At 47.5% G+C, this 25074-nt stretch overlaps 1 long non-coding RNA gene across 1 annotated transcript; it reads left to right on the forward strand.

Annotated features, from left to right (window-relative positions):
• Positions 1-17154: 17154 nt before the first annotated feature.
• On the forward strand, positions 17155-21171 carry LOC108521701 (uncharacterized). Its single transcript, XR_001883245.1, has 3 exons — positions 17155-17301; positions 17766-17931; positions 21050-21171. It is a non-coding gene; the product is annotated as an uncharacterized LOC108521701 (long non-coding RNA).
• Positions 21172-25074: the final 3903 nt, after the last annotated feature.

The raw sequence follows: 25074 nt of genomic DNA on the forward strand, positions 1-25074 counted from the left end.
GGGGAGTGTGAGTGGGCGGAGGGGGAGTGTGAGTGGGTGGCCAAGGGTGGGCTGGAGAGCCTTTTCCGCAGATGGGGCACCTTGGGCGGAAGAGCTGAGAGCAGCGACTATGCCCAGAGCTTGAGAGGGGGAGACAGGGCCAGTTCTGGAGGCCTGGATTCTGTGGAAGGCACCGCACAGTAGGACTAAAGTTCAACATCCTACAAAACAGGATGCGCACAAGCGGCTCCTTCGGTTCCGACTGCTCCTACCTTACTCAGAATTCCCACTGACGCCGGGGTGGCTGGTGCTTACCTGTGTCCGTGAAAGGTGACTCCCACCGGCTCCTTCAGGACGTTTTCCACTTCCTCCTCCCAGAGCCCCTATGTCCTCAGGGCAGAGCAGGCTCCCTTTCCCACGCAGGCCTCTGCTGGTGCCTGACTCCCGGGGCTATGGTCTTCTGTCTGGACCTCAGGTGTGGCCTGCCCCTGACTGAGCTCATGCACCCAGCAGAAGCCTGGGTCCTGCCTCCTGCTCCCACCCAGGTCTCTTCTCGCCATACCCGGGTCTCTTTTCACCATACCCTCCCTCCCTTGCACCCGCACCTGCCTCTGTCCTGGGGCACACTGGAGGGGCTGAGCCCCCTGAGGCACTTTTCCATTACTCTTCTTGCCCCCTGGACACCCCCTCCAAGGTCATTCCACTTCCCTGCTGCTTCCCACACTGGCAGTGGCCCTGGCTTTTCCAGGCTAAGCTCTGAGGGGAAAATCAAATCTCTGGCAGAATCTGGCGGACACTGAGCAGCTCCTTGCGTGTTAAGTGTGTTTTCCCCATGAAGCAGAAGCCTGGAACCCAGTGACTCACCAGTGGGAAGCCCTGGGGCTTCGTGATGAGAACAGAGTGAAAGATGCAGCTGCGTAATCACTTCCTAAAAAGTACTATGCTAGTACTGCATACTTTTCCGAAAGAGGAAGGAAGCTTCCCAGAAACGTGACTCTCTCAGATCCTTCTGATGTCCTGCCACACCCAGATGAGTACTTTGGGTTCTAGAGACCACATCTGCCTGGGTGGAGGAGAGGGGCATCCCGGAGGACGATGGTGACCTCAGGTGTGCCCCAGCCAGGCCATTTTTAGCTTGTACCTGTGAAGAAACTCATCCTTTGCCTGTGTCCCTCCTTTTGTGTCTTTTAAAAACCTAAATATTAGACTTTAAAAAATTACTTCCTCCACTCTCTTAACAAAAAGCCTAGGATGTTGGAGAACATCGTCAGCTTTAATCCCTTTTTCCACTCCAAGCTGTGGAATTCTGGGGAGGAATTGCAGGGGTCCGGGAGCTGCTGTTGAGGGTGGGCGGCCCTTCTGAGCCTGGACCCTGATCCTCTCAGGTTCCTTGGAGCAATGTGGCATGCAGCCCTCTGTGGCTGCGTCCAGCCCTTGGCCTCCCAGCTGGCAGGTGCATGGCCTCAATCCCCTGGGCTGTTGAGCACAATTCCGAATTGTGCTTGGCCTACTTCTCAAGATGATGAGGAAGATAAAATCAAAGGCCAGCCGTGGGAAGCTTTCACCAATACTTTTTAAAGGGTGTAGACAAGATGCACTGCTGTGCCTCTGTCAGGGTGGACATGGGCGCGTGTGGGGCTTTGACTGCAGGCCTGGTCGGCCCGTCTGCCCTGTGCAGTTTCCAGCCCTGCCTGTGTCCAGCCATAGCTGAATATCGAGTGAGACGAATTCAGGAGGGCAGACATTCCTGGGAGTGTGATCACCGTGACCTGGAAGGGCTGGCCGTCCTAGGCTGGTGCTAGAAAGCTCAGGAATGTGGGATAGCAGAGCTCTCATGTGATTTAAAAGTCCTCTTCCCCCAACCCGGTCCTGCCTCAGCCCTGGAGCCTCAGCCAGGAGCTGTAGCAGCGGTGGTTTTTGTCTCTTCAACTTTGATGCTGTGGTGTTAGGTACATGCACTTTAAGGACTCTTATATCTGCTTTGAGAACTGACCCTTTAATCATTAGGTAACACTTATCTTTATCCCTGATAATTGCTCTGAAGTTTGTTTTGTTTAAAATGTAGCTACTGCCAATTTCTTTTATTTAGTGTCAGCATGGTATACCATTCCCAATACCTTTTTCTTTAATATATCTGTGTCTTAATGTTTACAGTGGGTTTCTTGTAGACAACATGTAGGTGAGGCTTATATTTTTATCCACCCTGACAGTGTCTGTCTTTTAACTGGTGCATTTAGACCACTGATGTTTAAAGCAGTTATTGATATAGTTGGATTAATGGAATATCTACTATTTTTCTCACTGTTTTCTATTCATTGTCTATTATTTGCTGCTGTTTCATTTTGAGTTTTGGTCTTCCACTCTTTTTTTCTGCCTTCTCTGGTCTTAATTGAGCATCTTATGTGATTTCATTTTTCATCTCTTCGCATATCAATTATCCTTTTTGGTCTACTTTTTTGTACAAAATGATTGTCCTTCAGTTTGCAATATACTTTTATACGAATTCAAGTTCTCTTTCAAATAACACCACAGCAATTCACAGGTGGTGCAGGTACCTTCTAACAGAGTGACTTCTTCCATCCCTGATAATTTGTCATTCAATGAACTTACCCATAAGCAACAATTGTTAACCAAATACTGTTGCTGTTATTATTTTGAGCAAACTGTTATCTGTTAGATAAATGAGGAATAAAAACATTTTAATTTGCATTCATTTATTTCTTCTCTAACACTTTTCATTTCTTTATGTAGTCCGGAGTTCCTGCCTTACGTCATTTTCCTTCTTCTTTTTTTTTTGAGATGGCATCTCATTCTGTCGCCCAGGCTGCAGTGCAGTGGCGCGATCTCGGCTCACTGCAACCTCTGCCTCCCAGGTTCAAGAGATTCTCCTGCCTCAGCCTACCAAGTAGCTGGGATTATAGGCATGCACCACCATGCCAAGCGAATCTTTGTATTTTTAGTAGAGACAGAGTTTCACCATGTTGGCCAGGCTGGTTTCGAACTCCTGTCCTCAAGTGGTGCACCCACCTTGGCCTCCCGAGTCTGTGTGCTGGGATCACAGGCATGAGCCACTGAGCCTGGCCCCATTTTCCTTCTTTCTAAAGAACTTCTTTGAACAGTTCTTTCAGGGTAGGTCTACTGGCATCAAATTTCCTCAATTATTGTTTGAGAAAGTCTTTATTTTTCATTTTTTAGGGTTAATTTTGCTGGATACAGATAAGTTGGTGAACTTTTCTCTCAATATTTTAAGTATTTCACTCCACTCTCTTCTTGCTTGCATGGTTTTGAAGAGATGTGGTCTAATTCCTAACTTTCTTCCTTATGAGTAGATTTTTCCCCCATTGTCCGTCCTTTCTTCCTCCCTTTCCTTCCTTCCTTCCTTCCTTCCTTCCTTCCTTCCTTCCTTCCTTCCTTCCTTCCTTCCTTCCTTCCTTCCCTCCTTCCCCCCTTTCCCCCTTCCCCCCTTCCTTCCCTTCCTTCCCCTCCTTCCCTTCCTTCCTTCCTTACCTTCCTTCCCTTCTTTCTTTTGACAGGCAGGGCCTCATTCCGTTGCCCATGCTGGAGTGCAGTCGTGATCATGGCAGCCTCGATTTCCCTGGCTCAGGTGGTCCTCCAACTTCAACTACCTGAGTAGCTGGGACCACAGTCGCACACCACCATGCCCAGCTAATTCTTTTTTGTATTTTTGGTAGAGACAGGGTCCCAACATGTCGCCTAGGCTGGTCTCAAACTCCTGGGCTCAAGCAATCTACCTGCCTCAGCTTCCCACAGTGCTGAGATTACAGGCGTGAGCCACCGTGCCCAGCCAGTCCTTTTAATGTTTTCTCTGTCTTTGACTTCATGCAGTTTGAATATGACATGCCTACACATAGATCTTTTAGTATTTATTCTGTTTATTCTCTGGGCTTCCTGGATCTGTAGTGTCTATCATAAATGTTGGAAGCGTCTCAGTATTGTTTCAAATATTTCATCTATTCATTTATCTCTTTCTTCTTCTGGTATTCTCATTATATGTATGTTACACATTTTGAAATTGTCCTGCAGTTCTCGAATATTCTGTTTTAAATAGTTTGGATGTTTATCCCTGCCCAAATCCCTTGAATTGAAATCCCCAGTGCTGGAGGTGGGGCCTGGCAGGAGCTGTTTGGATCATGGGTGCAGCTCCCCCATGACTTGGTGCCCTCTTTGTGAGAGTGAGTCATGAGATCTGTTCCCTTAAAGTATGTGGCGTCCCTCCACGTTCGCTCTCCCCTCCACACTGGCTCCCCGCTCCCCTCTCGCTCTCCCCTCCCCTCTCGCTCCCCCCGTCGCTCCACCCTCCACTCTTGCTCCCCCCTCTACTCTCGCTCCCCCCTCCACTCTCGCTCCCACTTCCACTCTCACTGCCCCTTCACTCTCACTCTCTCCCTCCCCTCTCGCTCTCCCCTCCCCTCTCGCTCCCTGGTCCCCTCTTGCTCTCCCCCTCCACTCTCACTCTCCCCCTCTACTCTCGCTCCTACTTCCACTCTTGCTCCCACTTCCACTCTCGCTCCCACTTCCACTCTCACTCCCATCTCCACTCTCACTCTCACTTGCTCCTGTATTCACCATGTAACATGCCTCTCCCCCTTCACCTTCTGCCATAACTGTAAGCTTCCTAAGGCCTCCCTAGAAGCTGAGAAGATGCTTGCACCATGCTTCCTATAAAGCCTGTAGAACCACGAGCCAGTTAAACCTCTTTACTTTATAAATTACTCAGCCTCAGATATTTATTTATAGTAATGCAAGAATGGCCTAATACAGAAAATTGGTACTAAGGAGTAGGGTATTGCTATAAAGATACCTGAAAATGTGGAAGCAGATTTGGAACTGGGTAGCAGGCAGAGGTTGGAAAGTCTGGAGGGCTGAGAAGAAGACAGGAAGATGAGGGGAGGTTTTGAGCTTCTTATATACTGGTTAAATAATTGTGACCAAAGTGCTGATAGTGATATGGAGAGTGACGTCCAGGCCTACAAGGTCTCAGATGGAAATGAGGAATTTATTGGGAACTGGAGCAAAGGTCACACGTGTTACGCCTGAGCAAAGAGACTGCATTGTGTTCATGCCCTGGGGGTCTGTGGAAATTTAAGCTTGAGAGTGATAATCTAGGCTATCTGGTGGGAGAAATTTCTAAGCAGCCATGTTCAACATGTGGCCTGACTGCATCTAACTGCCTACTTTCAGATGCAGGAACACAGGAATGACTTAAAGCTGGAACTTGCATTTACAAGGGAAGCAGAGTGTAAAAAGTTTGGAAAATGTGTAGCCTGGTCATGTGGTAGAAAATAAAAGCATATTTTCAAGGGAAGAATTCAAGCAGAATTTGGAGCAATGACTTGCTAGAGATATTTGCATAACTGAAAAGGAGCCAAGTGTAACTAGCTGAGAAAATGGTAAAAAGGCCTTGAAGGCATTTCAGAGACCTTCATGGCAGCCCCTCCTATCACAGGCCCAGAGGCCCAGGAACGAAGAATGGTTTCACAGGCCCAGGGCTCCATTACCTGGCACAGCCTGAAGACACTGCGCCCCATGTCCTGGCTGCTCTGGCTCTAGCCGTGGCTCAGAGGGGCTCAGGTACAGCCTGAGCTGTACACAATTTTGGAGAATGACAAGCTTGGTGGCTTCTGGCCACCATATGGTGTTAAGCCTGTGGGTGCACAGAATGCCAGAGTCGTGGATTTTAGGGAGCCTCCACCTGGATTTCAGAGGTTGAATGGAAAAGTCTGGGTGTCCAGGCAGAAGCCTGCTGCAAGGGAAGAGCCCTCACAGAGAACTTCTGCTAGGGTTGTGCAGAGGGGAAATGTGGATTGGGAGGCCCCACACAGAGTCCTCATTGGGGCACTGCATAGTGGAACTATGAGAAGGGGGCCACCATCCTCCAGACCCCAAAAAGCTGTCCACTGACAGCTTGCACTCCACACCTAGAAAAACCACAGACACTCAACAACCTGTGAGAGCAGCCATGGGCGCTGTACTCTGCAAAGCCACCAGGGTGGTGCTGCCCAAAGCTTTGGGAGCCCATACCTTGCACCAGTGTTCCCTGGATGTGGGACATGGAGTCAAAGAAGATTATTTTAGAGTTTGATGATTTCATTGGAAAGACGGCACAGCTCTTGGACCAGACCCCACTTCTCTGAAGGTCCAGGATTTGTGTAGTCTTGGGCTTTGCTGAACACCCCTAAACCCATGCAATGCCTGATGCCTTTCTGCGGTTACCCGATGCTCTTAGAAAAATGACCAAAGTCCTCAATATGCCTTTGTAAACAAAAGATAAAATTCTAAGCCCCCAACCAACTTAATGTACTCCCCTCTTGGCCAAGGGGATCCTAAAGAAACCTGAAAAATGAGTTCAGGCCGTGACAGGGAGAGGGGGTTGGGCAGACCTCACTACACCCTCCTTTCCTTGGAGTTCGTGACCAACATTAACATAAAAACAGAGCTCCTAAGGCTGACCAAACAGACTCTTCGTAGCAATAAGATAGCAAATTCCCACCAGACTCTGGTAGAGCATCACATGACGGCTAGCAGGCCCTGAAGAAATATATTTCTTTGACATATTTTGAAATGGCCCAGCAAAGCTGTCTCTTGGGGAATCTTGCACTCTGTGGAGAATCCCTGTCCCTCACTAGGTCTTTCTGGAAAGTCTGACACCTTTTAAGGTCTTGATAATAGAAATTCACATTCACTCTCTCTCAAGCCTGCTACCTGGAGGCTTCATCCACAAGAACCTTGGCTTCCACAACCCCCTTTATCTTAACTCAAGCTGATTTCAAGTCTTCAGGCAGAGCTTAACTCTGTTTTACCCAACTGCCAACCAGGAAATCCTGCAATTCACCTGTGACCTGGAAGGCCCCCACACCCCGCTTTGAGATGTCCCACCTTTCTGGGCCAAATAAATGTTTACCTTCCAGATATTGCTTTATGTCTTTTCCTGTAACTTCAGTCTCCCTAAAATGTATAAAACCAAGCCATACCCTGTCACCTTGGGTGCGTGTTCTTGGGACCTCCTGAGGCTGTGCCCTGGCCCATGGTCCTCAACCTTGGCAAAATCAACCTCTAAGTTGATTGAGACCTGCCTCAAATACATTTTGGTTTACACCTTTGAACAGGCAACCACCCACTATGCTGGGCCTGGCCTGACTTTGCCCGTTGCCCCAGCGTAAGCGTTACTCATATTCCCTATTCTTGGAAATGTCCTGGTTTGGACATATGAAGTGAAGCACGTGGTCACCCTACATGCAAGGCCACACCTGATCTGGGCCCGAGACTCCTCCTGGACCCCTCTCAGAGCCTCCACTTTGCCTCTCTTGCCTCAGCCTTGCTGATCTCTGGAAGCCCCAGGCACGCTCTGCCCCAGGCACATGCCTCACCTTCCTCCTGTCTTGGCTCAGGTGTCTGCCTTAGGAGAGCCCTCCCAGTCTGGAGAAGCATCCTGCTTTTGCTCGCTGGGGGAAAAGCAGAGACCCTTGGACCTATCTAAGCAGAGTTTAGTGCCAGGCCAGCGGGGGCCCCTATTCAGCTCAGCGGGAGGCTCCACGATGGAGCCAGAGCAACTGGAAGAACATCTCAGATTGTCCAAGAGCCAGGCACACATCAGTGCGCGGTGCAGCCCTGCCCGGGCCCCCTCTCCCACCCCAGGCAGGTGGGGCTCACAGAGAGGCCACCAGCCTCTCCCTTCTGATTCTGACCAGTTCTTCCAGGAGTTGTTTCTTTCTCCTCTCCTGGGGCCCTGACTGTTACCATCCTCCAATTTCTCAGACCAACCAGGCTCAGAGTTCTTTAAACTCCCCTTTACAAGGAGGTGTTGCCACTTTCTTGGAGAACTACTTTTAATAGAATATGATGCGATAGGATACAATATTTAGAGAGATTATTGGATGTCGGCCCCTCCAGTGAATGCTGCGCATTGTGGGTTGGGTACAGCAGGTGTTGATGTTTGTTGATGAGCAAGTGGGCAGATGTATGAGTGACTGCTGGTTCCACTTACTCCAGTCTGGAGGCTTCAGCCAGCACCAAGACAGCAGGGCACTCGCCCTCAAGCCCAGCCCAGAGCCCACGCTTTGGCTCCACAGGCAGGGAGCAGGTCGGTGGGGCTGCCCTCCAGACCCTTCCCCTCTGCCAGGGCCTCCTCACTTTCCGGGTTGTGCTCTCCTCTCTGATTCCCTTTCAAAGGAGAAGCAAGAGGTGTTAAATCGCTAACATTTGTGCGTGAATTGGTAAACCAGGACTTTCCTTTTTGAGAGGTGAGGCCTGGGTGGGCCTGGTGGGAGGAGGGAGAAATCTGTCAGCTCAACCTCCCTGGTCATCTGTAGGCATTGGTCATGCATTTGTTACACGTCCAAAATTCTGAGGGTGTGGGGGATCCAAGGAGCATGGGGAATGGGGAGAGGGGGTGAAAGGAGGGTCCTGGGAGTGACGGGGAGACCCTGCAGGCCCGGGAGGCCGGCGATTCCAGGCCAGAGGGTCCTGGACTTCAGAGAGAAGCAGGGTCTGGTTTGACAGCCATGCCAGCTTTCCAAGTGGCTTTTTAGGGAGAAGAGAAGAAAACAAACAACATGAAAGAAACAAAATGGGGAACTATTTTTAGCTGCATATGAAGCAGAAATAGAAATCTAATTGAGAAATAAATTGGCGAATGAGGCTAAGTTTAAAAGTTTGCTTAGAAATGAATAGGGAAGGATAATTAACGACTCAAGTGACCCTTTAAATAATTAGTGATGTTCTCCTGGGAGTAATTAAAGCATCACATGAAAGTGAGGCATTTTCTATGCCTAATTGTTCTTGGTTACTATTTTTACCCACAAAACCAGAGTTTTTACAATATCAAGAACTTTTGTCCTCGTATTTTCATTAAAATACTGATTTTTTGTTCTTAATCTTTTTTCCCATTTTCTAACCTATTTTATAGGTCCTTTCCCCAGTTCCTGAATGTCCTTTGGAAGAGGATGGGGACAGACAGATGAGGGTGACAGGATGGAGACATTCCCTCAACATAAGAGTTTTCAAAGTGTTATTTACTACCAATTACTAAGCAATGCTTTCCCAGGACAGAAGGCTAACAGTGGCTAATTAACATCCCCCTCGCTGGCGTCCTGAGGGGCAGGGTCTTCTCTTTTATTTTCAACCCCGTGGCAATCAGAAGCGCCCTGAGCACCCAGAGGCCAGGTGTGCCAGCTCTACGTGGTCTACGTGGAGGTGTTATCTGATCTCTCAGGACACAAGCCTCATTTGTAAGAGGAACCAGTTGAAGGGCTGGTAGACTATTTCAGTGACCCCCAGCACCCTCCAAGGCAGACTAGAGTGACATTTAAAAACCGAATTTAGCTTCATTTTCATATTCACTTGGAGTCTTTAACAAAACAAACTGACATTATGAGGCATTTTACCTCCTATGCTGCCAAAACCGGAAATAAAACCCCTTATAGTTCCTTTTGCATCTTTGGAAGACAGAAGCCCTGGAATGTTGGCACGCCTGGGATCAGGAGCACTCCTGTGGCCACGGCGGTGTCTCGGCTGCGCCGTGGGATTCTGTCCTTACCCCAAGGATCAGTTCTCATCTGAAGGGCAAAGGTATTACAGTGACAGCTCACTCATGAAAAGATGACTTTTCCAGGAAAGTCGCTGTCTAAAAATTGCCAAGACCAGGGACATTCGTAACAGCCCAGTTCTAGGAAAGCCAGGAGGAACTCCTCTCTGACGGGGAGGGCGTAAACGCTCTGCTGCCCAGAGCTGAGGTCAGGCTTAGACCCTGGGCCCGGCCACCTCGGGCAGTGGGGACCCTGTCTCTTCCAAAGGCTGTGGGCCCAGCTGACCGCAGGACTGGCCCTGCTCACCCCCTTCCCTCAGTCCTTTCGGACTCCACTCCATGGATATGCCTCATCACGGAATTCCATCATCACAGTTGGAGCTTCTAGCCTAGGGCTGTGGTCAGTGTTTAAGCACAGATGCCGCTGCGGAGAGGAGCCCTTCACATTGGAGAGCAGAGGACAGGAGTGTGGGGAAGGAGGGTGAATGAGCCGCAGAAAAGGGGCCAGGGGTAGAGAGTCTCAGGGTAAATTTGTCAGCCACAGAATTTTTCTGTAACTTTAATTTCAATGAAGCTCAATTTCGTGAAAGTTGACTGTTACTTCTGAATTCTTTAATAGAACAATGCATACCTGTGGAAATACATTTCCTTTCCATTTAACTGTTTCCGTAATCTCTATTTATAGTAAATGTGATAAATAGCTACCTATTTTAGGGCACGTGCACCATGCCAGGCACCAAGCCAGGTAGGTACCAGGAACTCTGAGTAACTTCCTGCCTGGTAGGGACTGATGCTTGGGGACTAGTGGAATCTTTTAGGAGAAGCCACACACCCTGTGTTAGAGTTCTCCAGAGAGACAGAACCAACAGGATGAGATGTAGATGTGGGTATGTGAGGGAGGATTACTGGGGGCCTGAACCGGCTCACACAATTACGGAGGCTGTGATGTCCGGCGATGTGCCCTCTGCAAGCTGGAGCACCAGGGAGGCTGCTGTGCACTTCAGTCCAAAGGCCCGAGAGCCGGGGGTCCCATGGTGTACTTCTCAATCCTGGGCTGAGGGCTTGTGAGTCCGGGGGCTGCCAGGGCAAATCCCCAAGCCCTGGGGCCCGAAAGCCGGGGAGCCTGGAGCTCTGAAGTCCACAGGCCGGAGAAACAGTGTCTCGGCTCTGGAAGAGAGAGAATTCTCCCTTCCTCCACCTTTGTTCCCTCTGGGTCACCAGCTGACTGGGCAGTGCCAGCCCACAGTGAGAGCAGATCTGCCCTGCTCCGTCCACCGACCCACGTGCTGATCTCCCCAGAAATCATGCTTCACCAGCTATGCAGGTGTCCTGAATCCAGTCAAGTCGATGCCTAGAATTAACCGTCACGCATGCACACATGTACTGCATCTCGCTAAGAGGAGGGAAAATTCTATCCCCTGTATTTTGCTGAGATTTGTGTAGGACTCCAGGATACGACATTCCCATGGGCACGATGCTCTTCTCAGAGCCTTGAACTGTGTGACACACCAGGGACTTGCGTGATTTTACCGGAAGAGGGTTATAAACCGTGCATTACAACCTGGAGGGCAAAACTCATTAAATCGTGGATGACGGACTGGAGGGCAAAACTCATTTTCCAAATATTAACTACCTCATTCATGACAAGTTTTGAATTTCAAAATATCAGATGAAAAATTTTCTACACAAATAAATGGATAGGAGAAAACAAATGCATGCGATCGAACTGCGTGGGATATGAGGTTGTATTCAAGAAACATCATCCTGGGTGAGCCTGCCTCTACCACCTCCCTCCCCGCTGCTCTGCTTCTCCTGCCTCTGCCACCCTGAGACAGCAGGACCAAGCCCTCCCCTACTCCCCCACTCCTCAACCCCTCCAGGTGGGCAAGAGGAGGATGAAGGCCTGTAGCTCTGGAGAACAGAAGGCAAGCTTGGAGGGGGGTTTGCAGTGCTGCCATCCTAGTCACCGCTCCCCTCACACCAGGAGGCAAGGCCTTTACGACACACACTTCCACTTCATGAACGGTAAACTTAGTGTCTCTTCTGGTTTTCTTAATGCCATTTTCTTTAACTTATTTTATTGTAAAAATCCAGTATGTAATACATGTAGCATACAAAATATGTGTTACTTATCTGTTCATGTCAGCGGTAAGGCTCCTGTCCACAGAAGGCTATGAGAACCTAAATGTTTGGGGAGTGAAAAGTTCTTTGCAGATTTTCAGCTGTGCAGGGGTGGGAGGCATTGGGCCCCGAGTCCCCTCTTCGTTTAAGGCCCACTGTAGAAGCTTTTCCATCTTTTCCATCAAGAAGCAAGTGGCGATGCATGTTCAAGAATCTTCTTTCTTTCTTTCTTTCTTTTTTTTTTTTGAGACAGAGTCTCGCTCTGTCTCCCAGGCTGGAGTGCAGTGGCCGGATCTCAGCTCACTGCAAGCTCCGCCTCCCGGGTTCACGCCATTCTCCAGCCTCAGCCTCCCAAGAATCTTCTTTCTTTAGCTGTCTTCTCCAGTCCACAATCATTCTACGTGGCAGATGATGCTGGTGTGCCAGAAATACAAAAGCTTCCAGACTCAACTAAATGTGTGCCTGGCTGTAGTCAAAATCATTGTCCTCTTTGAATTTGAAGTTGAGGTGTAAGTCACACACAGTGAAGGGCAAAGTTCCTAAGTGGGCGACCAGTGGGTTTTCCAGTGGCCTGCACTTGTGGAGCCGCTCCTCTCATGAAGACCAGAACATCGGAGGACGCAGGGGCTCCCTCGCTCCACCTCCCGGCCACGATGCCGCCTCGCTGCCTGGCTCAGCCGTGCCTTTCATTTCAAAACTGCAGCCAAGGCAGAGTCAGAGCGTGGGTGATGGATGACTCGGCCCAGGACTATGGTGCTTCTGCTGCTCATTCTGACGGGTAACCACAGGCCGATTTGTGTGACCTCTGACTATCGTGTGTTTCCACCTCAGCTAGGATGCAGACTTGCAGAGTGCAGGGCCTTGGACCTGCGTCTCTCTTCCCCAGTGGTGTCTAAGGAGGTGCTTTCCACACGACGCTGTTTGCCGGCATAGAACTTGCAACATTCCATCCACACCCCAACCGTCTTCAGATGGTCTCACAAGACAGAAAACGGAAACTCCCAACTGGTTAATCCATTATCGACAATTTATTTAGGACCCAGGATGTGCAAGGTGCTTTGCTTGGCATTTGAAGAGAAACAGCAGTGAGACCACAGGCCATGTCCTCTTTAGTACTTTGTTCTAATCAACTCAACTGACCACACAGATGGAATTTAGATAGACAGAAAATAAATGAAATAAATATTGAGCTTTAACTCAAATTCCTTTATGAGTCAATGGAACAGCCAAACACATCAACTTGGACACATTGTAACGGCAGAAAACGAAGATCTGTTAGGCCCACAAATCAACCCACATTTCTCCTGAAGAATGCGCTTGTAATTCGGCACCTGAGCTGTATTAAAGTGTTTCACTCCTCCACGGTCATATTCTACTTTGATTTCCTTCTTGCAGCATACCCTCCCTCCAGACCGTAAAAGACATTGTGGTAAGGAAGTGACACAGAATGGTAGGAAAATGATGAGGATACTCAAAAGCAAAATGCAGAAACGACAATTAGATTTACCCCATGTTCATTTTCCCACTCCATCGTGTGGAGCAGAGTGTGTTGGGAAAGGTGCTTTGTTTTGTTGCCCTGGTGGCATTGTGTACGGGTTATGTGAGGTCGGTCCACGTCGTGACTTGTCCCCTGGAACCTGGTGGCAGCAGTGTTTTCATAAGCACCAGGCGTGTTGACAGCTGTGTGGAGTTCAGAGCCCACGGACCCTGGGGACCACTGACCCCCCGTGCGCAGGTGACAACACACCTGCTGAAGGCCACGCAGTCAGCTGAAGCCAGAGCTGGCTGCTGTGTCTTTGCAGGACACTTCTGCTCCTCTGTCCCAGTGTGAGGTGCCATGACAAAGGTCAGGCCTCTCTCAGTGCCTCAGCAGCCAGCCCAGGGCTTGGAATGCTTTGTTGCATAGATCTGGAGACCACACCCAGGACAACACTGAATTACCAATTTCTGTTATGTGTGCTGAAGTTTCATTTGCCGTAGCCTTGAGTCCAGGCCTTCTGTTCTGGCTGGGACGGGGGAGAGAAGTTCCACCACCTCCATCAGAGCAGGCCCTGACTTCCTTCACCCGGAGAAGCCTGTGGCTTACTTTACGGCAGGCACTTCACATGAATATTTGATTCCATCCCACTAATTGCTATGGAGTAAATGTTATTTGTATTCCTGTTTTAGTGACAAGGAAACTGAGATTGTGGTGGTAGAGCCTGACAGGGAATCCCAGTGGTCTCATTTTAGGGCCCATAACCTTAACCTCTTCCGATGCTCCCTCCTTCTCACTCCAAGGCACTTGCCTTTCTGGCCTGCACAGAGGCAGGTCCTATGACTTCATGATGTGCCGGTGTCTCTGCCCTCTCACTGGCCAGCACGAAACTCTGGATCCCCGAGAGGAGCTGACCATCGCAGCAGCTTCGGGTAAACGCTTGTGAATGAACAGGGACAGAGCGGCTGATGGTACCCAGCCTGGCACCTGCGCCCGACAGGCTTGGTGCTCCCGCCAGCTGTGGAGGAGCGGGTCCCCTAGACTCTGTGACTGTGAGACCCTTCTTAGCCCTGGAAGAAGCATCAGTTACTGGAGACAGAACTGTTACACTTTAACAAAATGTCACTTGCTCACTTGGAGACAAAGTTCAGCCCAGCCACTGCTGCAGACACTGTGGACCCATTTTTTTTAATGGAAGAAAAGGACTATTAAAACAAATCATTGATTTTATTACCGAAGTGTACAGAAACCCAAAAGGACAAGCTGGTGTGGAGCAAACCGCCTGGTTTCCCAGTGGGGCGTTGGAGCTGCTGAGCCAGACTCCAGCTGGAGACCGGTGGTGCCCGCTGAAACCAACCGGCAGTTCTGCAGCTTCACAGCCTCACGTGTTGCTTTGAATAAGAGAACATTCCTGTTAATGTTTCCATTTCCTTACAGTTCTGTTTATGAAATGCTCCTTTGAAATTACTACTTTAATGCAATCTAGGAATTCAATTCCTAGGAAAATGGAAAAATGAAGTGCTCTGAGTCACCAGCCAGAGATCACAGTGACGGGCTCCAGGGCGATGCTGTGGGTGGTGGCTGGGGGCACCCTCGGGAAGCTGTGCTTCGTGTCCCTCTAAGAGGCTTCCCAGAGCTGCACCTCTTGGTGCAGGAACAGCCCTCTTGCCGGTGACATAGACTCTTCCCGACGTCTCCACTAAATTGCTCGTTTTTGTCAACATCCAACCTAGACGCTGCTCACACCAAGTGAGAACGGCTCACTCCCCACACAGGGACTCCTCGGAGCCATTTCCCACTGTGGGATTGTTCACCAGCTTTCTTGGCAGGTCCGTCTCTCCTTAGCGATACCACAAATCGCCCTTCCACAACCCCCTCCCCCCGAATCGATTGCTTCTGTTCCCTTCCCCACCTGCCAAACATGTAAAATTATAATTCCAGTGAAGTGACCCATTTAACACGGGGTTTCAGTGGAAGAAGAAATGTCGTGGGAAATTTCACAAAACCAGTGAAATTGTTATTTATTTATGTTTTTGAGACAAAGCCTCGCTCTGTTGCCCGGGCTGGAGTGCAGTGGCACGATCTCAGCTCACTGCAACCTCCGCTTCTCGAGTTCAAGTGATTCTCCTGCCTCAGCTTCCTGAGTAGCTGGGATTACAGGCACATGCCACCATGGCTGGCTAATTTTTGTATTTTTAGTAGAGATGGGTTTCACCATGTTGGCCAGGCATATGTGTGCCTGAGCCACGTGGCATCCAGCCTGGGGCTGGCCACGGCGACATGAATGGCCCCACGTGGGAACTGCCCAGCTGAACCCTTACCAAGTTTCTGACACACAACATTCTGTGTACAGGCAAAATAAAACTTATGTTTAAAGCCGCTAAATCCTGGAGTGTTTGTTCCACAGCAGCAGCAGCTGAAGCAGGTCCCGGATGATGTCAAACGTCTTGCAGCTATGCGGAGGGCACCATCAGTATTGCACCTTCCTCAGCTGACTCTCAGGCCGGAAAGCATCCCGATTAAATGGGGTCCTAAGGTGACGCCAGCCCTGGCCACAGTCACAAATGCTGAGAGCCTGTAGGTGAATTTGGGTCACAAAGTCTAACACCTTCCTTGCAGGTTTCATGTTAGCCTGTTTCTGGATGCAGCCTGGGAACAGTAAGGGTGGGTGCACCTGCTCTAGGTGTGCCCGTGTCTGGGTGTGAATGCTTTTAGCCCCCACAGGAGGCAAATGCCACTATACCTTCGCTTCGAGGTGCGGAGAGTCACGAGTGCAGGAATGAGGTGAAGCAAAGCTGTGCGGCTTCGTGGGGCAGGACTCACCCCAGCCCGTCTGGTCCAGCAGCTGCACTCTCAGCTAGACCCTTGGGTGGGAAATCTTAGCGACTTTTCTAGGGTGAAGCTCGATGGTGTTGTGATAGGGTTTTTCAATGCTGCTTTCTTAGCCTAGAAAAGCACAGAGTGGGTGCCCTCCCTGCTCCACGGTACACGTTTTGATTGTCTGCTGCTATATAACAAACTCTCACAAAAGTTAGTGGCTTCAAACACCTGTTTGATTTTGCACACGATTTCATGGGCAAGGGATCTTCTGATCCTCCGGGTGCTGGCACAGCTGAGGCGGAGGGACCCACCTCTCACTGGGCTTTTCTGAGTGTGCCTGGCCTCTTTCTGTCTCTCTACGTGGGCTCTCTGTGCAGCTGGAGCTGCCCATATGCGTGGAGTCAGCGTGGTGCTTCTCACATGGGGTGGCTTCGTGAAGGCAGGTGACATCAGCTGCAGGCCAGGTCAGCCAGCAGCTTCAAGCCTCCGACCCTCAGTCTGAACCGCAAGTCCTGCCCAGGTGTGAGGGGTGAAGAAACAGGAACCTCTCCTGAGGGAGTGGCCAGAGCAGACTGCAGAGGAGAGTGTGGGGTGGGAGATGCTGGAAAATGTCGTCTGCCACGGCAGGTGGGAGAGCAGGCGAGAGAAGGAGAGGATGTGGCACCTCCGTTTCCCGGGAGGTTTCACCCCGCCTCTGGGACGAAGACCCACCAGCTCCGCCTGGCCAGGAACCTGTTCTCACTTCTTCCTTTGCAATGGAGACGACGTCTGTTACACCTGACTCCAAGGCTCCTGCAAGTATAAAACCAAATGTGGTTGGGACTGGGTTAGAGACCAGAGCCCTCTGGAAATGCCCGTTGATGTTTTCTGAAGAGCCGTTGGGCAGCATGAGAACAGAAGATGACGCACTGGCCTTTTGCCCCTGGAGACCCAGTTCCATCTGGAAAGCCAGCACTATAAACATGAGCTGTGGACTTTTGAAAATTGGAGACGCTGCATGTAGAAAGTTCCAGGACCTCGCCAAGCTGCATAGTTAGCAAGCAGCAGAGCAAGAGAGAAGCCAACACTGTACCATTCTCAACCAGCCCAGCATTCTGTGCCATTTTTACCAAACCCTCACCCACTGGAACTCAGTGATCCAATTAGGACCATTATGATGTCAGCTTATTTCCAGGACAACATTTTAAAAACTTTTAGCTGTTAAAAATGTAAACCAAGGCCCAAATGTTTACTTTAACAGGTCTCAGCAAGCGGAGAGGGTGACCTGACAGTGCAGCCCTGCTCTCAGCTGCCATGACCCGCACAGTCACTGGGAGGGAGGGTCCTATGGAGGATGCCTTGTCCATGGCTGCACTGCGAGGTGAGGTCTCAGAGCCATTGTTGTCCAAGGTTACCTGGGCATTGAAGGCTGGGGGAGCAGGATGTGGTTTCTCCACATTGTCTGATCCTGATGGCAAGCATTTGGTGTGTGAGTGGCTGCTGGAAAGTGCTGGAATCCCATAAGCAGATACAATACACTGGGGAGAAAAGGGCCACGAAGGTAAGAAAGTAATAGCCAAGGACGGACAAATTTCCTGGAGCAGAGACTCCGAGGAGCTGAGACTTAACCAATGAAATCCATCAGTGGAGGAGGCAGCACCTGCAGATGAGAGACTTGTATTTGTTTCCTAAGCACCTTTAAATTTTGGGTAACAATTTCTAATTTATTAACATAGAAACAATTTTTTTTAGATCAATAAGAGCACAAACTCCTCCTTACTGACCTGTTAAGGTGTCAAGAATGTGTAATTTGGGGCACCATTGAGGCTAAATTGCTCATTTCAGATTGTACGGCTTGAAGGGAATTCGAGGTATTTTATGAAAACAAGAAAAGCGAAGGTTAATATTTGGAGCAAATGATGATCTTCGTGGCTGAGTCCAGAGGGCAGCTGTCAAGAAGATTTGCAGATTTGAGTGTGAAGCATCTTGAGATGGTTGAATGTGGCAGCAGGTGAGATCCGATGGACCTCTCTGGTTTGTAGCTGGCATGTCCCTGGTGATGTCACCAGCTGTTCTGGTGAACCCTGAGTGACCCATGGCAGCAGGCATGAACGCTGTCCGTTCGTGGTCTGCCACAGGGATTTGTCCTAAGTTTAAAGTCATCCAGATTCAGTCTGCAGGGCTTGGGAGAAAAAGATAAATATTCCATGTTTGTTGGTATGTTTGTTTTTTACAAAAGCATATTTTATCAAATGGTTGCAAGTTATAGACAGCTTAGTAGAAAAAAAGGGTTCTTTAAATCTGAAAATAAGACATTAAAGAGCCAGTAATGTTTCAAACAAAAAGTCATAAAAGTTGTAATTATTCTAATAATTCAGTACCATATAATTAACAGCACTGAATTTTGTTTTGTTGAATCTCTGCTTAGCAGTTTTATGAATCCATCAGGTTTTCGTTATAGTTCTGGAAATCCGTACTCAATAGTATGATCTTAAAGGTATGAGACACAGGTCCTTGTTAGAGTTTTTCTCATGAATCTCTTGCAATTTTGTATCAAGCAACTGACAAGGAAATTTGGTTGATTTGGTGACATGCCACATTTTAAGAACATAGAGTTATGACTGATGATGTGATACCAGAACATATTGGATTTTTAGAAATTTCATGTAATTTTTAAGCACTTCTATGAATCATACATATCCATGTGAGTCTAACCTAAGACTCTGTATTTGACAATGCTTCTCATGCAGTTTTGCATGTTCAGTAAGCTCATTAGTTTAGCATCTCTCTTTTTATAAGGAGAGACAATGTTCTTTTGATGTGTTCCCCAGGGTCCCTCCTGAAAACTACTAAAGTTAATTTGAGGTGAAAAAGACTCAATATAGAATTTGATTTTGGGACGCTGTTAAAAATGTCAAATGGTTTAAAACACTTAAGACCACAGGCCACTGTGGAACAAGGCCAAAGTGACAGCAGATTTTGAAGGCAAATACAGGAAGCAGCTTAGATGCAAAAAAAAAAAAAACAAAAAAAAAAACAAAAAAAAAACATGAAGCGTGAGAAATTAATCTGATAAACACAAAATCATTGTTTTTTAGGCCAATTGCTTAAAAGGCTAAGAAAACCTCTCATAATGAAGAGCAGACCAACTCCAAGAAAACCTTGTCCTTTTAACAGAGAGAAAGCAAACTTCTAAAACTTTGTGTCAATACTTCTTAAACTTTTTTTTTAAAAAAACCTTGAGTAAAATTATTCTAATCTTAGTTTGACCACACATAAATATTTTTTTCTCAGACCTTCTACAGTTTTCTATACGCATTAAATTTTTGTCTTACTCATTTTCTTCTTCATTCTGGAACAATCTTGCTTTAGGAGAAAATTAATCTCTTTTGTTCCTTAAACACAGACCTCTATATTTTTTCTCATTAAAAGCACATTCTACTTTCTTTGCACATTTTTCATATACTGTTGTTTGCTTCCATCTTTATTATTTCTAGTGGTTTTAATGACACATGTTAATTCAAATTTTTAATCCTTTGTGACATTAATATTTACCGTGAATTAGGAAGTACATGATATCATACTTATTAGATGGTGTGTGTTTCCTCAGCACAGGACACTCTTACCAGCAGACCCAGGTAGCTCCAGTTCCTCCATCATAAGCCAAAAATAATTAAGCTTTAATTTATTTTGTGAAACATTAAACTTAATGTTATAGTAGTTTATCTTATCTGGGCATGATCTAGATTTTTAATAACTATCATTTAAGTTAGTATAATTTTAGGGTTTCAAATTTTCAAAGTATTTTGGAAACTGTAGGCAGACTTAACTCCTTGTCATCTCAGGATATTTTTCTTGTTGACAGATTTTGTAATAGAAATTGTGTAAACTTATTTGACTATTATAGCTAGGTAGAATATCCATTTCTACTAAATCATCAATATTCTCATTTATTAAAAATGACTCACTGGGTGTGGTGGCTCACACCTGTAATCCCAGCACGTTGAGAGGCCAAAGGATTGCTTGGGGCCAGGAATTTCAGATCAGCCTGGCCAACACAGTGAGACCCCTGTCTCTACAAAAATTTTAAAATTAGCTGGCTGTGGTGGTGCATGCCTGTAGTCCCAGTTACTTGGAGGCTGAGATGGGAAGATTGTTTGAGCCCAGAAGACAGAGACTGCAGTCAGCTATGATCACATCACCGCACTTCAGCCTGGGCAACAGAGCAAGATTCTCTTAAAAAAGAAACAAAAACAGAAAGATTACTCAAGTTATGTGACCTTGAAAATGATTTGGGTTAGATCATTTGTTTACTGAGAAAATTTATATAAGCACTTATTTTTCTTTAGGCCAGTAAAATAGAGCTCTTTTAACATTATTTCTAATAATACCATTCAGAGGTAGAATGATGTAACACATAAATAACATACATATATATAGCCAAACAGATGCAGAGGTTCCTGACTTCTGTTCTCAAATTGTAGCCCTGTGCCAGGCACAAAACTCAGTGGTCGGTCCAAATTGTGTTCTTGGCAGATAAAGTTACCTGTTTGGATGGCCAAAGTCTTTTGTTAATACATATGGAAAGGACTTTAAGATTTTCCATTTGCCAGTTTTTTTCTACAGTGTTCCCATTTATTCTCCCTTCTGATGAGTCATTTCCCAGATGCCTGCATTTTAAAGATTTCAGTATCTCTAAAGCAGGGAGAAAGGACATTGAGTTTTCCCCAGAGAGGAGTTGTGGGCATAGTTGCCTGTTGTCCAGGGTCAGCCATATTGGGACTGCAGGCCATGTTTAGGGATTGGCTGGGAGACACTGGTGTGTTGACAAGTCCTTCTCCTCTTCAGCTTCAGGTGGCTGCTTTTGTAATAGCTCAGGGTTGTGTGCAAGGCCAAAATCTGAGTTAGTTGTTGCAGATGCCCCAGGCTCAGTGGAGGATTTAATTTGTAAGGAAGTTGGTTTTCAGAATCTTCATAGGGAAAAGGCAAGAAATCAAATGTTAGTAGACTCAAAATAGTGTTTTGTTTGAGTGCTATAGAGATTCCTTTAGGGAGGCTGTATTTTTGGAGTCATTCTGTCTAAAATCAATCTGTATGCCAATCAAAAAATGTATTGTGTGGTTTTGCAGGCACTCAGGATTCCTTTTTCTTGAATATGCCCGTACGTGGATGATTTCGTCTGGAATAAACTTCCCACTGTGGCCACTGTGACTCGGAGTCATCCTCCTGAGCTGCACCCATTTCTCGAGAAAGCCACGGGCTCTGGGTCTGTAGTTTCTGAACGTAAAATGAGCTGGAGTTCCAGATGGGGAGTCCCAGCCTCCATGGATTCTGATGAACCCATAATTCCCTGTTTTCTCACATTTTCTTACCTGAGGCCTCCAACTAGACCCAGGCCAGTTCCTGTAGAACACCCAGTTTGAGGGCCAGGCACGGTGGCTCATGCCTGTAATCCCAGCACTTTGGGAGGCCGAGGTAGGTGGATCACGAGGTCAGTGGTTCGAGACCAGCCTGACCAACATGGTGAAACCCCATCTCTACTAAAAATACAAAAATTAGCTTGGCGTGGTGGCGGGCATCTGTAATCCCAGCTATTCAGGACGCTGAGGCAGGAGAATTGCTTGAACCTGGGAGGTGGAGGTTGCAGTGAGCCGAGATCGCACCACTGCACTCCAGCCTGGAGTCGGAGAGCTCAGGATGCAAGTTGTGGAGCTCGACCTCCTAGAGGAGCTCACCCTGTGGCCACCAAATGCAGCAGGAGAGCAGTAAGTGCAGTGGCCCTGGGGGCTGCCCACGCCTGGTTATGCACTGCTCCCGGGGGTCATCGAGGGTCTCCTTCAGATCTTGCTTCTGACACCAGACTATCAAAAAGGTAAACCGAGGCACAGTGACATGTTTAAAGAGTTGATTTGAGCAAGCAATAATTCATGAACCGGGCAGCTCCAAACCCGAGGTGGTTCAGGAGCTCCCCTGAGGGAATGCGAGGGTAGGTTTTTATAGAACACAGAAGTAAAGCAAAGAATGCTGGCTTGGTTACACTTGCACAGCTGCCTCATTTGTTCTGTCCCATTGGAAAGTCCCTTGTTGATATGGTTATTAAAAGTTTGTTGGCTACTTCTGGTTGTTTATTCTGATATAATCCTTTATATGATAATAATTGATATTATTGATATCAATTATTGATAGATGGATTGATACTTGATATTACATGATATTCTGATATGATTACTAAAAGTTTGTTGCCTACTTCTGATTGTTCTGATAACTTAAATCCTATTCTTCTTTAAAATGGGAATTTACAAGAGATGGCTCAGGTTAAGTGTCACTTATGTCTGCAGATCAATCAAGATTGAGGTAATTTATGAGACCTGACTGGTTGTGTCTGCCCAGAGATTCTTGATATCCGTTTCCTTTCAAATTTACTTTAAAATAGCCAGTCTAACAATATTAGATGTGCTTCATGCCTTTAACTTAAAACATTATGTTGTCTAAAGACTATCTTTGTTTATGGTATAATATTAGAAAATACTATTTTATTTTAAATTAAAAGATCTGTTTTCAGGTAATATCAAAAGAGGATATCAGTGTGGTCTCTGAGAATATACACATGTGCTCAATGTAATTATTTCTCATTATTTTTAGGGAAGTGCATTAGACCTTAGTGCAGAGGCTAAAATTAAAAAGGCTGATTGTATCAACCCTGGCAATGATATGGAGCAACAGCGCTCACATTGTTGATCAGGGCATACATATGTGCAATCACTTTGGAAAACCGTTTGGCAGTAGGTACTACAAACTAGACATATGTCTACTGATGACCTAATGATTCCTCTGCTAGGTACAAACCCAAGACAAATGTGTGTGTCCACTAGCGCACACATACAAGAGCATAGGAGCCAATAAGTACAAACAACCGAGACATGCACTGACAGGACAGTGGCCAGTTAGCCTGTGCTGTGGTCACACCTTGGGTCCCTCTGTGACAGGAGAGGACAGGTGCACACAGAACAACAACATGTCACAGACATAATGAAGTGGAGGGAAGCCGGTCACAGGAGTCTTCAAAGCAGGAGCCCAACCCTAGAGAGTCTGAGGGCAGACACACTTCTCTGTGCTGATAGAAGTCAGAACAGTGACCCTCTGGGGTTGGGGTGATGACTGGGAAGAGGCACTGGGGCACCTCCTGGGTGTTGGGAGTGTTCTATATGTTGATTACGAGGGTGTGGCATGTGTGTGTGTGTGTGTAGCATGTGTGCTATGTGGAGTATGTGTGTGTGTGTATGTGGTGTATGTGTATGGTGTGTGTATAGTGTGTTGGTATATGTGGTATGTATATGTGTGGTGTGTGTATATGTGTATATATGTATATATGTGATGTGTGTGTGGGGTGTGGCATGTGAGTAGTGTGAGGTATGTCTGTGTGATGTGTATGCTATGTGGTGTGGATGTGGAGCATGTGTGTGTTTGGTGTGTGTGGTGTATGTGTGTGGTCTGTGTGTCGTGTGTGTGTGGGTGTGTCTGTGTAGGGTGGTATGTCTGGTGTGTGTGCATATATGTGTATGTGTGGTGTGTGGTGTGTGTGTGGTGTGTGCATGTATGTGTGTGGTGTGTGTGGTGTGTGTATATGTGTGTTGTGTAGTGTGTAGCATGTGTGGTGTGTATGTGTGTATTGTGTTGTGTGCAGTGTGTGTGGTATGTCTGTGTGCTGTGTTTGCTATGTGGTATGTATATGTGCGTGTGGTGTGTATGTGTGGTCTGTGTGTGGGGTGTGGTGTGTGTGTAGAGTGTGGTATGTCTGTGAGCTGTGTTTACTATGTGGGGTGTGTGTGGTGTGTATATGTGTGGTGTGTGTATATGTGCGGTGTATGGTGTGTATGTTATGTAATGTGTGGTATGTCTGTGTGGTGTGTATGCTATGTGGTGTGTGTGTGGTGTGTGTGTTGTATGTGTGGTGTGTGGGGTGTGGTGTGTGTATTGTGTAGTGTGTGGTATATCTGGTGTGTTTGCTATGTGGTGTGTGCATATGTGTGTGGTATGTGTATGTGTGGTGTGTGTATATGTGTGTATATGTGTGGTGTCTGGTGTGTGTGTTGTGTAATGTGTGATATGTCTGTGTGGTGTGTATGCTATGTGGTGTGTGTGTATGTGTGTTGTGTGTATATGTGTGTTGTGTGTATATGGTATATGTGTGTGGTGTGTGTCTGTGTGTAGTGTGTGTGTTGTATGTGTATGTGTGGTGTGTGTGGTGTGTGTGTTCTGTGGTACGGGTGGTGTGTGTATGGGTGGCGTGTGTGTGTGTGTGTGTGTGGGGTATGTGCGTTGTGCGTGTAAAATCCATTGTGTTACATAAGATCCGTTCAGGTTATGTGAGTCCATTTTCTCAGCATTCTCAGGTGCACGCAGGAAAACGCCTTCTTCACATAGAAGCACATAATGGTGGACGCTTTCTCCATTTGGAGAAAGACTGAGAACGCTAACGTTTAACTTCTTGGATCCCTCTCAGCCAGTTGGTGGATTTTCTTTTAAACTTTACACATTTATGTGGCTTCAAGGGATAACAAAATGTAACAAAACTGAAAACCAAACAGAAATATGCCTTGAAGAAGTTGCAGACACTATTTTCGAAGAACACTGTTTTTGGTTCTGTCAGCAGGAAACTGCAGCTTTCCTTCTATGTCACAAACGATGGTGGCTCCTGGGGTCACCCAGTCAACAACAGCCACCAAGACACCAGCTCCTCGAGACGCTGCCCTCCGGAGCCCTTGACTCCACAAGGCCATTGGCCAACCATCTGAAGAGCAAATCACCAATGTACATGTGGAGGGCACCCAGGGCCACCGCTGCGACCCTGAGACCTAGGCTGGCTGCTGCCTCTGTCTCTGAGCAAGCGGCTTGGGAAAGGTGCGTCAATCAGCTGCTGATTGCTGTGCTCGCTCCTGCTGGCCTCTCTGGGAAATGATGTAAAACGTGCCCCAGAGCCGTCCCTCCTCCAAGGGCCATGAATGCCAAGGCACTTACTGCCCTCTCCCACCTGCCACTGGCTGCTCCTGGGGCAACAAGGCCCCACCAGAGACCCAGGCGGAAAGTGGGGGTTGTCTGAGCAAGGTGCGTCCTGAGAGAATGCTGAGGGGCTGTGGGCGGGATGGCACTTCCC

Source organism: Rhinopithecus bieti, unplaced genomic scaffold (assembly GCF_001698545.2).
Source record: "Rhinopithecus bieti isolate Rb0 unplaced genomic scaffold, ASM169854v2 scaffold_60909, whole genome shotgun sequence".
NCBI lineage: Eukaryota > Metazoa > Chordata > Mammalia > Primates > Cercopithecidae > Rhinopithecus > Rhinopithecus bieti.